The 16,732-nt window shown below is 41.5% G+C and overlaps 1 protein-coding gene across 1 annotated transcript in view; it reads left to right on the forward strand.

Annotated features, from left to right (window-relative positions):
* The window catches only part of rab6ba (RAB6B, member RAS oncogene family a), a gene marked incomplete at its 3' end in the record, with an annotated part of 69,025 nt that overhangs the window by 1,220 nt on the left and 51,073 nt on the right, over positions 1–16,732 (forward strand). The window lies entirely within an intron of this gene.

Consider the following 16,732-nt stretch of genomic DNA (forward strand, 5'->3'; position numbering starts at 1 on the left):
GAGACATGCAGCTCATCTATGATTCATCATCTCTGCCCCGATCTCCGTCCATCCCAAGATTATCCGTCCACACCCTTCCTTTACAGTAGAAAGGTTCCTTTTATTCTGCACACATTCTATTCATTATCTCTGGTCTATTAAATTGGGTGGGACATTGTAGAGATTGTCTTTTTCTGTGTCCAGGGGGGCTAGTATGTCGCATGGAATTCACCCCTCCAAAAAACTACACTTGATGCTGAGTGCCAAGCAGCGAGGCATTGGGTGCCTTTTTTCTGGGGATTGAACCCCCAACCTCCCAGTCTTGGGGTGGAGCTAATGTTACAGTGATTAGAGAACCCCCAGTGTGCCAGGAAACGCTTCCAGTCACAGAAGATACGCTTTGAGTTACTCATTATGACACATCAAGACGAGTCTGAAATATGTGTAAACCTTCTCACCCCTTTTGCAACCAGATCTTATTTTAATGTTGGGAGACAAATCTGATTTTTGTAAACAGCGGCAAAAGCACACGTGTGATCCCTAAGCAGGATGTGAGTAATTTGATAATCGAAACATAAACGACCCAAGAGAGAGACAGATGATGATATAGTTTCAAAGTCAGGTATAGCTCAGGCTTACTGGTACAGTATCCAGGCTAAATCTACACCCCTTTGTTTGATGGAAGGACGAGGATCAATGAAAGAACGTCTTTCTGTTTTCTTTCAAATCCCCAATTACAAAGGCATGTTTGTATACTGTTTTTATTCTTGAATACAGCACTTTTGCTATAGCTCACACTATTCACACGTTGCTGTGAAAGTCCTTCACTAAGTTGTGTGTGATTGCAGTGTGTGTGTGTGTGTGTGTGTGTGTGTGTGTGTGTGTGTGTGTGTGTGTGTGTGTGTGTGTGTGTGTGTGTGTGTGTGTGTGTGTGTGTGTGTGTGTGTGTGTGTGTGTGTGTGTGTGTGTGTGTGTGTGTGTGTGTGTGTGTGTGTGTGTCTGTTTCTGTTTCTGTCTGACTCTTTCACATATCTTGGGAACCGTCCAAACAGTCATGTTCACAATTGCTATGTGTAAATAAATGCATACATTAATTTTAAAAGAATGCAGTGTGAAATGGCGCAAATGATGGGCACACGCCTGCAGACAACTATAGTACAAACATCAACACTATCAAGTTGTATATGAATATGTTGTGTTGATATTATCAACACATCACACAATTTTCAAATACTTCCATCAAAATGTCTGTACTCTAGTCTGTGCATTGGATTTGACTGACTACTGCAGCAGTTATGTAAATGTAGTAAGAACGTAAAATAGCGACCTCCATGCTAATAATTATGGTCTACTTTATACTGTGTAAAGACAGAAACTGATTGCAACTGACAGAAGATCTTGAATTATTGATGAGTACATTTTCTTAAAACACAAATAAAATAGGGTAAATGACTTAATGAATTACATTGCCTGAGGACTAGGCTCTCTATTAGCACTTTGAACTCATTTAACAATGTTTGTCTAAAGACTGAAGGAATGGCAAATGGAATCTGATGATTAGCATATGTGGATGTGCCTTGTAAGCTACTTTACAGTAGTACTTTACAGGAGTACTTCCACCCTCAATTTATTTTGTTACATACATACAGTGACTTTTTGCTGCAGTGGGTTTCTGCATGAAATTAACACCAAATTCACACCAGCAGCAGGTATTTCACTTCTGCGTTCTGAGAAAGCGATGAGTTTCAAATCAATGCCTTGACTAAAGAGGGGAGCGACCACTGCTTTCCCACCATGGCAGGAGGTGGAACCAGCAAAAAAGCAAAGTGTCAAAGTTGAGGAAGTTCAGCTTTGCGGCTGTGCGGTGTGACAGAGTCCCGCAGGCACACTGTCGTGCGCAGACGCGTCAGAAGAACCTGAAGCCCTTCTTCTTCGTGGGGTTTTTAGACAGCTGGTGGATGGAAACGAAGCTCCACCTCCGTGGCTGACTGCCGCGGCGGACAGATTCCCGGAAACGCTCTCCTCCGCGTCAGTCAGCCGCAGAGGTGGAGCTTCTTTTCCATCCACCAGCTGTCTAAAAACCCCACGAAGAAGAAGGGCTTCAGGTTCTTCTGACGCGTCAGCGCGCGACAGTGTGCCTGTACTGAGTGGCTGCCTGAAGTTTCAAGTAGGCGTGGAGTGCACACTCGAAAGCTTTAAACAGCAGTTGTAGGTGTAAAATGAATCACAATTTAGCAATTGCATGACTGTATGTCCTACAGTGTCTATACTATAGGTTTCAACGACTGTAGTCTTCTATGAATAGTTGTGGATTTGTAAATGTAACTGTCTTGCAGTAAATATTCTGTGCATTTTATGTTTACTTTCGACCGATTTCCACCACAAGGCCTAAAACCAATAATTGAATATCATTAATTCCCACCAGATCTGTTTGGCTGTTTGGATTTGAAACCATTAAATCAGGACGCCCATCGATTTAATTAATTAATTCTAACGCAACTAGCGACGGGACCACGATGGCTCGTCTAAAACATAATCTTTAATTAGAATTGGACGGAATGATTTAGATCAAGAGTTATTCACGTTTTAAGATTTTTGATCTGATCCGCTAAATGGGTTTTTTGGATGACGTCCCAACCGGAAATGACATTGAATGTTGCCCAACAGACGCTCCCAGCCTGTGGAGAGATGCGATCGGTTTTGATATCAATAAAGTTTCGTCCTTTTATTAATTTCTGTCCTGAGTGTCGAGCATTACGATATCTACAATCATACCAAGATATCAACATATTGATTTATTGCCCCGCCCGATTTCTGTCTCTCACGGCCTATCAGACAGGATTGCAAAATTGGCATTTTTACAAAATAACCACTGACTTCACTGCTGAAAATCGTCTGGGTTAGTTAAAAGCGCTGATGGAAACCCTGAGATGAAATAATAAAGGTTATGTGACTGACTGAGCGGTCCTAGACAGTCTGAGGGAGATAAGGTTACAGGACAGAGCCTGTTATTATCACACAGAGCACACAGCCCAGCAGCACGAGGACTAGGTTTTCTCAGCCTCCCATGCATACATTCAGTGGTACCACAGTGGCAGCCTCATGGTTTGAACCTCATGGTCCTCTCCAGGCAACTATCGATTATTTTCTTTGTGATTATTACATTGATTGCATTTTCGATTGATCAAATACATTTTCTTATTTATATTTTTATATACTGTACAGCTCTACAGTATTGGCATACATGTTGATTGTAGATCTGCTATTTTCTGTATTTTTGTCCAATAGAAGTTATGTCATATGGCAGCCATGAAGTCTATGGGATTTTTAGTTTTACATTTTGAATTTGTTTAGAGCACATAAATCGTTTGCCAGCCAAGTGACTAAGTCTATGGACTATTTCATTGTTTGTTAGAGCACTTATGACGTAAATTGTTTGCCAGCCAAATCTATGGACTTTAATGTTTGTTTATGGCACTAAATGACAACATAAGATGCCATGTGGCCGATATAAATGCAGTGGGTGCTCCTCACTTCACATGAGTGTGATGTTTAACCCTATAACACTAAACCTTAATTTTCACACACCATCACTAAACCAGACCTTTTTACCTGATATATACTGTATAACCAGTGGGATGCCTGAGGGCGAGAAGCGAGTGTGACCTCGCCTTAAAGGGCCGACGTGCACTGGCCATAAAGCGTGTCTTGATGAGGTCAGATCAACATATGGAATTTCAGAAACGGTCAGCTCTATATATGGAGATCTAAAGGTGCCAGCGGGGGCAGTGTCTTGAGTGTACAGGGTTTGATGAGGGCCCAGGTAGAGCTGGGCCTTAAGTTTTCGCCGGCTGCCGGGCATGGCTGCACTAACAACTTTGGGGCAGGCCCATCTAGAGTTTCCACATGTATGGGGATTTTGAGTACATCATACATCACATTCCTTGCTCAGCCATTATCACAAATGTCATTCCGGCCAATCACTTTTGGCGTCTTCACTTTTCCGGAATTCCCGCCCTCACTTTTATCTTCAAATATGTACTTTGCTCAGCCAATCAAATCATCGCTATGGGGTGATGAGCCAATCACAAGCCAATGTTTGCTTTCACACAAACCCCGAAAGCTGGGCATAGGAGGGGCTAGCTCACCTCAAAAACAACAAATATGCTCCTACGATTCAATTCGATTACGATTCACCAGGTAACGATTTGATTTGATTTGATTCTACGATGCATCACACTTTTCTATATTACTGCGGAACATGGCAAGTATTTCATCAATCAAGCAGTCTAATATACTGAACAACATACTGTATCTTATTTAGAATTATATTATATATTATATTATATACAGCATTAGGCTTCGATTATCAATTACGTTACATTGCTGAATCGATGCAATGTTCTAGGATCAAAAACATATTATTTCTTGCACCCCAAGTCCCCAGGCCCTCTCTCCCTCTGTCTCTATCTCTGTCTCTCAAGTCTATCTTCCTGACATGTCTGGCATAATTGCAGCTGGTGCTCAGGCAGGCATGAATCCCACCAGGTCTGTTGCTATCATTTATTAATGTTCATGAATGACTCAAGTGTGTCGGGGGCAGGGAAGCTGTTTGAAATAGGCTACTGTACATGTGCCAGTGGTAATGGTTGGAGTGGGGTGATGATCACTGTCCTGCTTGGTTACTTGCGGGACCCTAGAAAGTCACTCCCCTAATGTATTTGATGCCATTTCCATTTTTAAAGAATTACTTCATAATACTGTAGATAAGAACCACATAACTGAACATACAGAACACAAAATGCCATAGAGCTTCAAGTTGCACAAATACTGTATACGTTTATTAACCACTTCTATTCTTAGTAAAAACAGACCTGAGTTACAATTGTACTGGACAGCTTTTTTCTGTCTACTCCAAATGTCTTCTCAATGTTCCACCCAGAATATAGTTTAACTTAAAAGCCAAATCAAATGGTGTATGAAGTGAAACATTGGCATATTTTCACAATTCTAAGCTTTGTCTAAAGGGAAACCTGGTGTGGTATTCTGTGGAGGCAGAAGAATCATCAGAGAACGTCTTCCAGATTAATTAAATGGGCAACCTTTCATGCAGACAGAATGTTGAATGAGCTGTCAGGATGTCTGCTTCTGGCAGCTTCTCTCCTCCGCACTGCATGGACGGACAAGTCTGGCCAAAGCTGAAGCTAAACTGAAAAATTAGCTATTTTAAATAATTAACAGGGTCTTTGTTAGAACATGACAAATATTACCGCCCTCAACCGTAGGTTTCTTTTACACTAACTTTTTTCTTATTTGTTGGTCCAGAAATATATATATATATATATATATATATATTTTTGTTTTTTGTTTTTAAGGGAGCAGCAGTGCTTGGTACTTGCCCTGTGATTTCTAACAGCCAATTGTTTGGAGGTAATCCCCCTGTTGCATGCTTCATTTCTCCGCAGACAAACAGATGGGTGCATTTGGTTTGGAGCATCAGCATGTCTGTCTGCTATCAGATTTTGTTCACTGAATCCAAATGCCATCCTCCCTTTCTCAGTGCACAGAGTGCTATAACACACAGTATTATTGGCTTCAGAATATTGCTGAATCACTGGACCAATACGCTACATAGTTGGGTCTGGTTCCTAATCTAATACATCAATCACTGTGTCTCCAGGCAACAGCTTTCGGAGTAAATTAAACTCTGGGTTTTTGTCTCGGTTGGACAGGGAATGACATATTTCTCCCTATAATATAATACTGTACATCTCTATAGGTTAGGCACAAGTCATCACATGGCTTGTACTCCTTTTGTACCTACCAACATACTGCTTGAGTGCTTTTTAAATTGTTGATCCATGTTTATGGACAAGAGGAAAATTAGTTTAAAATGTATTTATATCAGACTTACTAAAGTACTGTACATGTTAAATTTGATGTGCTTCAAATGTGTTGCCAATTCAATTGCACATCCATTTGTTGATGAGATGTGATGGAAAATTACTAACAGTACAGTATATTATTAATCAGGAGGGACCAGAGTTGATTGGGTTTGTTTGAAATCCTACAGTAGATTATTTGTTTTGAGATGTGAGAATCTTGGAGAGCTATTGTTTTGAGTTGATTGATATGTGATGTATTTGTGGCTTGAGATCCAATTCTCTGGAAAGTGTGACAGTTCCCACCAGTTTCTTTTCTTTTTTTCTTCGAGATGTTATGGTTTGGGAGAATTTAAGGCAACTAAATAAGCTCTCCATAATAATAATAATTCATAAGCTCTAAAAAATGTATGCTGGTGCCATCATCATAACTGATTCCAGTTAATGCTTTTGAGGAAGGTATTCAGGTTCACAAACTCTATGTTTCGGAGACTGTTGTCCTTTGAATGGCTGTTATCTATGTACGAGATGTGTAGACAGTGCAAACATCAGCGGACATTGTTTGTTTTAAGCCTGATGTACACTCCGTCATATGGCAGTGTCACACACTGAAAATAGCCAATCTACAAGGTTGAGAGTTGTGAGCTTTTTACTTCCCCCTTGTTGCTGTGAATCTCTCAGACATTATCATATCCCTATAGACTGCACTCCAAAGCAATACTCCATCTGAATACTATCCATATGCTTTATAAACGGCCTCCTTTGTGCCACTTTTGCTTTTCTGCTTTGCATTTAAATGACAAGATCTTCGATCCGTTCCAGCCTTCTGAACCTCAGAATAGTGGTTTGGTAAAGTCATTGAACTACACCTCAGCCTTGCAGTGTATTTCCAATTGTGTGAATCGATACCCATTTCATTAAGCAGCTAGTGAGAGTAATCTGTGGTCTGTTGTTTTTATTGTTATTGTGCTAAAACTCTAAAAGCGTTTGTTTTTATATTTTTCTAATTACTTGTTGCCTGTGGTGATGGTGCCTCTTGGTTTCTGCCAGTACCAAACCTCTGTGCACTGTTTCTCAATGTCTGGACCCTTACAGGTCAATGTCTGGACCCTTACAGGTCTGTAACTCTGTTTCTCAATGTCTGGACCCTTACAGGTCTGTTAACTCTGAGAGTGTAGAAAGGAATTACCTGTACACTCTCAGAGTTATAGACCCGTAAGACCCCACATCGAGTACCACTACATGCTGGAAAGCCTCTCTAGTTTAATAATGTGGCACGATGTGTACACTGTTTATGACGTGGTTACAGCAAATGTGTTGACCCTGGGCCCTGGGTAACTAATAAAAATGGAATTATAGCCTAAATAGGTCATCCACACAAGAAGCTATATTACCTTGATCTACTACTGTGATCTACTGTACTACTATATTGATAATGATAAAGATGCGTGCATGCACACTGATCAACCGTAATTATCATAGTCCTGTAATGTTGAACACGAGTTATGTGTTGATGTGTCCTGTGAATTCGGATATATTTTGATTGGCTGTCAGTGTTTCTATAATTTCTGTCGGTATAGACTCCACCATCCACTTGAGTTAGGAAAAAAGAACATATTTATAGACAAAGGGCTCTGTCAAGAATTTGCCAGCATATAAATATATCATTCATATAGCCTATCAGAAACAAACCCCACTCATAATCGTCAGTAAGGGATTGCATGAATTGTTGAAAGCTTGCCTCACACATGCTCTGTTGTGAGTCAACAACTCAACACTGCTTTAGGTTACAGAGGAATATTGACATATTTGCATTTTTATGTTGGCTCAGCTGTTTATACCCAGTGAATGGATAAGCATTTCTGTTAACTAAACCTATTCCAGAACTCACTGCAGAATTCTGTGGTACAATGGTTTGCCTTTGGACTTTGAACTGGTTTTCAATTTCTCCCTCTCCTAATGAATGTGTTCATAGAGCCTCATACGAGATGAGTGTGTGTAGCCTATATTGAAGTATGGTGAAGACTGAAGAGTTACAGTATTATGTTGCACAATGAAACAAAACAAAAATACAAGTCCGATATCCAAGGCAAAATAACAGGGAGATTAATAAACAGAATTCTTTATCAGGTTTGACAAAATCTGCCCATAACAGCCATCCTTTGAACAATTAGCCAGAAGGAGACCTTCCTCTTCTGCACAAGGTTCCCACTAGGGGGAACACACAAGTTACAACAGACATGAACTATACTCTCTCCTAAAAGCCTAGTGGAGCTGGTGACTCATACAGTATGTCCCAGCTGGATACAGCAGCTGTATGGAGCATTTGTCAGGTGGGCTCTGCACTTGTGCTTCCAACCTCTGTCCCTGGTGCTGAACTCACTTTGACTCTCTGTTAGAGGAGAGAATCCCACACAGGCAGTTAATTTAGACTAGAGGGCCATATAGTCCACTGTCATGTCATCACTGGAAGACATGCACAGTGGTTACTCATTTTAAGGGATATAGCTGATTGCTGTATTGTGTCGGTAATCAAGGAAATTACAGGTTTGAAAATGAGTAGCAGCTGCAGTGTGAACATTACATAGATCATAACAAGTGCTGTTGTAGGGTAACACTAGCAGTAGCTGTTGCTTTACAGTATGTAAATATTGGGAAGACATTTAAAGCAATCGTTCACCTCAACATGTAAATATATCTATCTATATAATATATATCTACTCACCCTCATTTCCAGTTTAAACATCATGAATAGTTTTGTTTTCAAGTAACTATAAGTTATCCTGAAGTTACTGGAAGTTACTAGATAACATTCAACTTCATCTTCTATCTTTCTCAGTTCTCACAAATAATTGAAGTCAACAGTGACCAGTTCTTAAACTTTCAAAAAGTGACCATAAATGTACGTTAAGATGTACAGTAGGCTCTAAAATAAAGTTGAACTGCGAAATAGAATAATAATCTATATACCCTTCAATAAAAATATACCGACTTGGACATGTAACGTCCCTCACTCAACAATGTGCGCTTCAGTTCACCATGGCTGTTGAAAATGGCAAAGACCTCAGCTGTGTGGGTACACTTCAAATTAACGGATGACAAGACAAAGGCCCCTTCTGTGACATTTGTTAGGTTGTAAGATGTTACAGACTTGTGTCTTTTTAATTGCTTTCTGTTTTGATGTAGTTATATTGCTGTATCTACTGTTGCATCAGAGCTTTGTCAGGTGTCTCCGATTTGGGGCCTATTATTTAATATTAGGAACATTTATGTAGGTATATAATTTATAATAAGAAAAATTGTCACAAAGTGCATAGATAGGATAGGACCTTGTTCAACCAAATCCCTCTTGGTTTACTGAAACATGCATAAAATACCCCAAACCTTTTGGAAAATGGACAACTTAATTTTTTTTCAAAAAAGGTTCATGTTTTAGGTTATTAGAGAAAGTGAAAGATGAGTGTTAATTGTTTTTCGCTTTTTCCTGCTTTCTTTCGTTTTGGCGATTTTAGCTCTTTTTGACAGGGGGGGCGGGGGCATTCGAACATGGTCCTAAATATGTATTTTTTTACCAAAGAATATGGTGATTTTAGTCCTACTAGACCCCAATAAATATTGAGCCTATGACACACAGTATGGCATCCCCCTAGTACCCCCCTCTACCTTCATATATTTCATATTCCATCCTAATTGGCTAACATTAGGGGGCACGGTGGCACAGTTGGTAGTGCTGTCGCCTCACAGCTAGAAGTTCCTGGGTTCGATTCCCGCTCGGGACGCTGTGGGTGCTGGCGGCGTGTTTCCTCCTCCACGTCATCAGTGCCCATACCCGAAGGCGGGGTTGGCGAAAGGGCCTTTCTGTGTGGAGTTTGCATGTTCTCCCCGTGTCCCCTAGGGTAGGTACCCTCCCAAAAAACATGCAGTAATCCTGGTCACTAAACTGCCTCCCCCTGGCCAGCCGGGGCGCCTGATGGAGGGGAAAGGAACTGGTTGAAATAACGTGTTCCTTCCACGCGCTACGTCCAACCATGAGGGAAACTCCCCCCTATCAGGTGTAAAGGAGCAACTTGGACACTCAGGCATGAAGGAAGCATGAGTTCAAGTCCGTTGCACTCCCCATGTCCCCCATATATGGGGACTAGGTTGGTGGAGGGTGTGTAGAGCCCAGGATCACATTAGATGATTGACACAGGGGGGAAAAATGGGTTACAAAATCATGGGATAAAAAATATATTTATAAAGAAAATAATTGGCTAACATTGGCTTTCAAAGTTTGTAGGATTGGCCCGTTTGGATCAAAAATCATGAACACAGCGTACAATTTACGGGAAATCTTTCACAGACTTTCCTACTAGGCTGAGGAATATATCCCACCCTTTTCACACCAGGAGGCCACAACCTGACCTGGCCTGGTGGAGACCTGTGCCACGATGGGCACTTTATCTAGTTCTATTTCATTTTTATTAAAAAATATATAGAGTAGTAGACAATTATCGTTTACCCCACTTTTTATCCTCAATTTAGTCGTGCCAATTGATTCGTCCCCACTCACATTGTGTGTTGTCACTGGTGTTGTATCCTACTGAACACACCTACCAGTGAGGAGCCCCCACCAGGAGTTCATGGGGCCTTTGTCTTACTCCTCCACTCCATGAAAACCAAAAGACACATTGATTTGGAAGTAGCCAAGCATATTCCCTGATCTCATTTGCCTAATACTGTTTTGTCTCAATTCAGTGTAATACTCATTTACATTTATGCTACTGTATCTTCGCTAGGTGTAAGCTACACTGTAGTGGTTGGGCATCCAAGTGCCCTGAGAAGGGGTAAAAAAACAAACATCTTTCAGCTTTCTTTGGTTGACCGACAAGTTCAAAACAGGAGTTGTTTTTGAGAACAAATATTTAGTAACAATTCCAACAAAGGCTGCCACTGTATTGTTTAGATCTTTTTTTAGTTTTCCTTGCAAACTCCTGGTCTCCAGTTTGAGGTCGGTAAACATTCATCTTTATCAGCCACATAATTGCTGGGGTCAGAAGTTTGACACACGGCACAGCTGGTGGTAATGATTTAAACGGGTGGGCCTAATGAATAGGGACAATCCACGAACATGGGCTCGTACAGTACAGTGTGCACCCTATCCGGGGCGACTGTGGCTCAAGAGGTAGAGCAGGTCGTCCAATGATCCATGGGTCGGCCGTTCGAATCCCGGCTCCTCCTGTCTACATGTCGAAGTGTCCTGAACCCCAAATTGCTCCCGATGTGCTGGTTGGTACCTTGCCGCAATCGGTGTATGAATGTGTGTTTGACTGTGTGAATGGTGGGTGAATGTAATGCACAATCTATGTAAAGCGCCTTGGATAAAGGCGCTATATAAATGCACCATTTACCATTTTTATCCAGCTGACATGCTTCTCCAAGTAAGAGGGAAGTGGGATAATTTTTATAATTGTTGTTTGCCAGTTGTGCATGGGTGGGTAGTTGTCAAGAATCGAGCATGCCAGTTTACTGGCCCCAAATTGTGTGTTGTGTGAACAAAGAAACTGTCCGAAGGAAGAGGGGCAAGAGAGCACATGGCATGATTAGACAATAAGGAGTGTGTGTGTGTGTGTGTGTGTGTGTGTGTGTGTGTGCATTGAAGTCTACTATAGGTTATATTCCCAGTGCAGGGTCTTTGTTGCTTTAATATAGAGTGAAGTTGCCACATCTAAAGATAACTATGGGTCTTTTTCATTTCACGTCTCATTGCACCTGCCCAGCGAGGGCGTTTCCCCTTTGATGGATTGGGGGAAGCATCTCACTGGCAGCTTTGATCTGCTATTGATCGACTCAACTGCCCATTACTGGGGGGGGGGGGGGCTCAAATGTCCTTGGGGCCAACAAGCTTATTTTAACCATACCTATTCTGGGGGAAATGGGCAAATATTGTGTGAAAATAGCCAATCTACAAGCTCACAATACGTTTAGAAAATATATTTGGTGTAGAGGGGGGAAAAAGGAGTGAACCAAGTATAGACCCTTGGGGGACCCCGGTCAACAAAGCATACTGTAGGGTTTAAGTGGTTAAAACATGCATGCCGTCTCTCAGCCTGGCAGCCTGGTATGAGAATACAAGTATACAAAGCTACTGTATGCATGGATGCTTGTTCTACTGTCACATTTCATCCACTGTGCCCCTTACAAAGCCTGTGGAATGGATACTGTCTGCTTCAAATTCACACATACTGTACATAAAGAGTTCAGATATATAGGCCTAGCGCTTTATTAAAAGATTTACTGGGAAAGATAGCAATGATCTGCAAAGGCGAGTTCTGAAGGTACGGCCTATAAAGCCTGTGGCACATTACTGAGCTAGAGAAATATGAGACGAGAGAGAGAGAGAATCAGACTTATCAAGTCGAATTATTTTATTAATAACTGTAAATCCAGCTCTTGTGGCATGTTTTTAATTCCAATATAAATAATAGCATTTTGCTCACTTTTTAATGAGGTGCGTTCAAACAGGAGTCCTGTGGGAGCAGGTCTCCAGCACAGGAATACCAAGCAGGGGGCTGACAGCTCCACGTTGCACAGTCGAGTGGGCGTACTCGCCGAGACACCCAAGAGAAACAGCTTCCACTTGTACTCTATCTGCCTTAAGGAGGCGGGAATGCAAATCTGCCCGCTGCCGCTGCTGATGTAGAGACACCCTGTCGGATTTAGTCTGCCTTCCTTTCAGTGAAAACTGTGTTAGCCTCGCAAAGACAAAGGAAGTTAGTGACAGTCTTATTAAAAGAGGAGCTGCTGTGTGCTGTTTCCAAATAAAATGTCAAATAATCCTATAGCACAAACTACAAGGAGTTAGCAGCTGACTTAAGTAGCCAACATCTCTGTTAGTTGGCTGCAGTCGGAGGAATTCAAATAACACATTTCTGTCTGTCCTTAGAGTCGGACCAGGTTTATGTAGTTATGGACAAGCACACTGACTGAACCTCTGTAGAGTCCTACAGAGACAGACCGGAAAGGAAATGGTATGAGACAGAGCTGTAAAGTATGTGAGAGAGAGAGACAACGTGTGTGTGCGCACTGTGTGTGCGTGCGTGTGTGTGCTCGCGCACAATGTGGAGAAAGATCCAAAGAGGCGTAGATGGAGAGTGTTTGAGGTAGAGAGAGACAGATAGATGGTGAGAATTTGTACGACATGGAGAGAATATACATAACAAGACATGAGAAGGGGACCGCATGTAATTCCGACGGAGCATTAGTCCGACATGCGTCCTGCATGTCGGACATGCACTGCTCCCGTGCTTAAGGTCATGGTTAGGGTTTGAGGTAGGTTGACGTTTGTCGGACCAATGACTAGTCTGAACTACGTACTGCACCCTGTGTGTGTGTGTGTGTGTGTGTGTGTGTGTGTGTGTGTGTGTGTGTGTGTGTGTGTGTGTGTGTGTGTGTGTGTGTGTGTGTGTGTGTGTGTGTGTGTGTGTGTGTGAAAATATACATAACAAGACATGAGAAGGTGTGTGTGTCTGCATGCGGCCGTGCGCGTGCTAAAATAGAATGTGTGTGATCTGTACAGTATGTGGATGATAGAGACAGCCAGATAGAGACAAAGTGTTCCATTTATAACAGGAGCACAGTTGCTCAATAAGCTGAACGGCTGTGTCTTCTGAAGAAGGCTGTAATTTATCCAGGCAGACCTTCTCTACTCCACCACGTTCAGCAGGTCTCCATGACATTTTTACTCTTCCCCGCTCCAAGCTCCACAGCGAGCCCTCATCTTCATGCATCCGCATCACTCAGACGCCAGCCCAGTATACAAAATGTCATTAGTGACATTGTGTCTGCATTTTAAACAGTGTTCTTTTCCAGCATGACAACGAGTAAGTTGGAAGGGCCTATCTTTCTCAAGGACACCTGGACAGAAAGATATTAAATACTAAAACTGACTGAAGCTAATCGAGGCCGACAGTTACTTGGAATTAATTTTCCTTGACCTCTAATGTGAAAGTGCTCAAAGACAAAACCTTTCCTCAGATGACTCAAAGACAGGCTGGATGCATTTTGCATCCCAAAACTCCGTTTATAGTTAAGGGACGCAATAAAACAACGACTACCGGTAGTTATTCTAGTTTATTTTGCTAGCTTTAGTTATAATAATCATTTCTTCTTCTGTTTTCTACATGAATATAACCACATTATAACCATATAAAATGAAATGGGAGTTAAATGCTGAAATTTGTAAAAATGGAAAAATATAACTCCTATAACGTCATTGAAGTGGGACTCATAAAATGTCCCTGGGACCATCCCTTCATCCTGGGACTCATTACATTGAAAACCTGTTTACATCATTGGTCAAAGAAATCTTCGACTGCCTTCAAACCTGCTCAAGTCTGAAATACCTTCATTGGCAATGACTTAGAGAGAGATTGCATTGTGGTGGCGAGATCAAAGAGTGTTGTTGCAACTCTCTTTCAACAGGTCTGCTTCTGTCAATCCTCAAGCACTTTGAAATTGAGAGGTTAGATTTAGTGGGAGGCTTGACGCTGGTAAGCTAGGTAGCCCACCTCTATGAATGTAAATAATACAGAGCTCCATGGAGAAACCAGTGTCAGGAATGTAAAAAAAGATCACACCTGTGTGAAGTGAGTGGTGCATCTCCGTGTGGGGAACGCACCCAGGGTGCCGGCCCGGTTCCGGCGAGCCGCCCCGCGTCCGAAACGGTAGAGAAATGAGTTACCTGCATGTGGAGGGGGGGTATGTTTTTAGACTGCTGCAAAACGTGAGGATTGAGTCCTTGACTCGAGTCCTAACTGAGACGGGGAGGTCAGGAGGTATAGTGTGTATGTCACAGATTTTTCTATGGGCATTAAAATTATGAATTAAACATATGAATAGTGCAGGTAGAAGGCACAATCCACTGTTAATTAGGGTGGCCATAAGAGGGTTAATATCTCTAAAGAAATTCAAAATACTTAGATCTGCTATTTTCCCTGGCATTTCTCTTGTGGGTCACAGACTAAAAGGTTTGGGAACCACTGTTTCAGACTGTCATTGACCTGCTGTGAGTAGTTCATAACTAGGGATGGAGCTCGATACCCGGAAAAATCAGATAACAAGCTTATTGAGTACCCGTTATCAATACGATCAAGCCTGTTTTTGAGCATAGTGGCCCAAGACGTCATGTTTAAACAATCAAGACAAGAATACATCTAATCACCCATGCTGGCAGCCTGGCACAAACATGTCGGTCTAAATTTGTATTGATACCTGCCAACCACTGCTGTCCAGGTAAACAAAATTAAGCTTTTAAAGTGACGGTACACATATTAACCAGTTAACAGTTTCTTTAATATAATATTATTGGTAAAAAGGTCAATTGCCTTCCATCTGTTAGACAAGTACTGTATTTGATGGCCCTAGTAAAAGATATTGGTTCTGTTCTGAATTTATTGTCTCCCGTCTTTCCACAAAATAATAGAAAATGATAGTGGGCTCGATAAGCTTGACCGATAAGGTGCTCATTACCAATAAAAATTAACTCCATCCCTATTCATAAGTCATAGCCCATAAAAATATACTTTATCCATTTGTTGGGATACACTGTGGAGCTCAAGCTTATCAACAAAGGTGCACATTTCCTATAGCTTCCACCTTTACTGAGAGAAAATTTGTTTTCAGTCAGCTGTACGTTGTGAATACACTGCACTTCCAGTACATAATGTTGCCGACATAATGTTTTTTAATGGCTTCCAGAATTCCTAAAAATCTCTCCAGAAGCTTCATTTGTCTATGTCAAGGTTCTCTACTAATACCTTTTGTTCTTATGGTGAATACTTTATAATACATGTTTCTTTGAATTTGCATTCTCCAGTTGGTGAGTAGAAGTTTTTCCTGTGTCAGCTACATTTCCTAATATTTACTTCCCTGGGCTATTGAGTGGAGGGGTTTAAGTTCTTCTCAGATAGGCTAGAACAACACAGTACTTGGGGCAATAGGGCAGGCACTTGGGAATATTTAAAGAGAGAGTACATTTTGGGGAAATCTTTCCTACTAACTAATGCCTAATTCTGTGTCTTTGCTGTGTGCAGTTTGAAGGTTGGTTGAATGGTGAGTGTAGCCTAGATTTGCTTAATTCCTTCGGATCGGATTGCTGATTTTCTCAAAAGTAGGGATATATAATATATATCCCTACTTTTGAGAAAATCCGATCCGAAGGAATTGATTATTATATTATAATGTATATTATTATTGTATATATTATATACAATAATATAGTGCGCGACTGCGTGTGCGCCAAGCCCTCCTCCCGTGTGTGTGTGTGTGTGTGTGTGTGTGTGTGTGTGTGTGTCAATCAGGAGTCAAGCACAGGAACAACTGTGCTTGACTCTTTGTCACATTCCTAAACTAATAATTTGATGACCGTCATCAAATTATTATAGGAGTTTGTGCATAAAAAGTTATATAATTGGGTCAGAAGTTTGTCCAGGGAGTGTGTGGCATCCGCCGGACCAACGGTGCCAGAGATTAGCTGTACACGGACAGACAGACGGACTGACACACACACACACACACACACACACACACACACACACACACACGGACAGACGGACGGATGGAGTGCAAAACATATGTACTCTATCCCCATGCCTTCGGCTGGTGGAGTCAAGTCATTTTTAGGTGGTCCTTTAAGCATATGTTCTCTAAGTTTTTTAAATAGTACAAATTGCCAATCTAATAGCTGTCAAGCTTGCATCGTATTGATCTTTTTTTTTAAAGATTTGTTTTTGGCTCTTCTGCCTTTTTATTGATAGTTTCAAGTGAAGACTGACAGGAGAGAGGGAGAAGGGGAGAGACACGCAGGTCACGCAGCAAAGGTTGTCATGAAG

Source organism: Protomyctophum bolini (assembly GCF_963924005.1).
Source record: "Protomyctophum bolini genome assembly, chromosome: 8".
Taxonomy (NCBI): Eukaryota; Metazoa; Chordata; class Actinopteri; order Myctophiformes; family Myctophidae; genus Protomyctophum; species Protomyctophum bolini.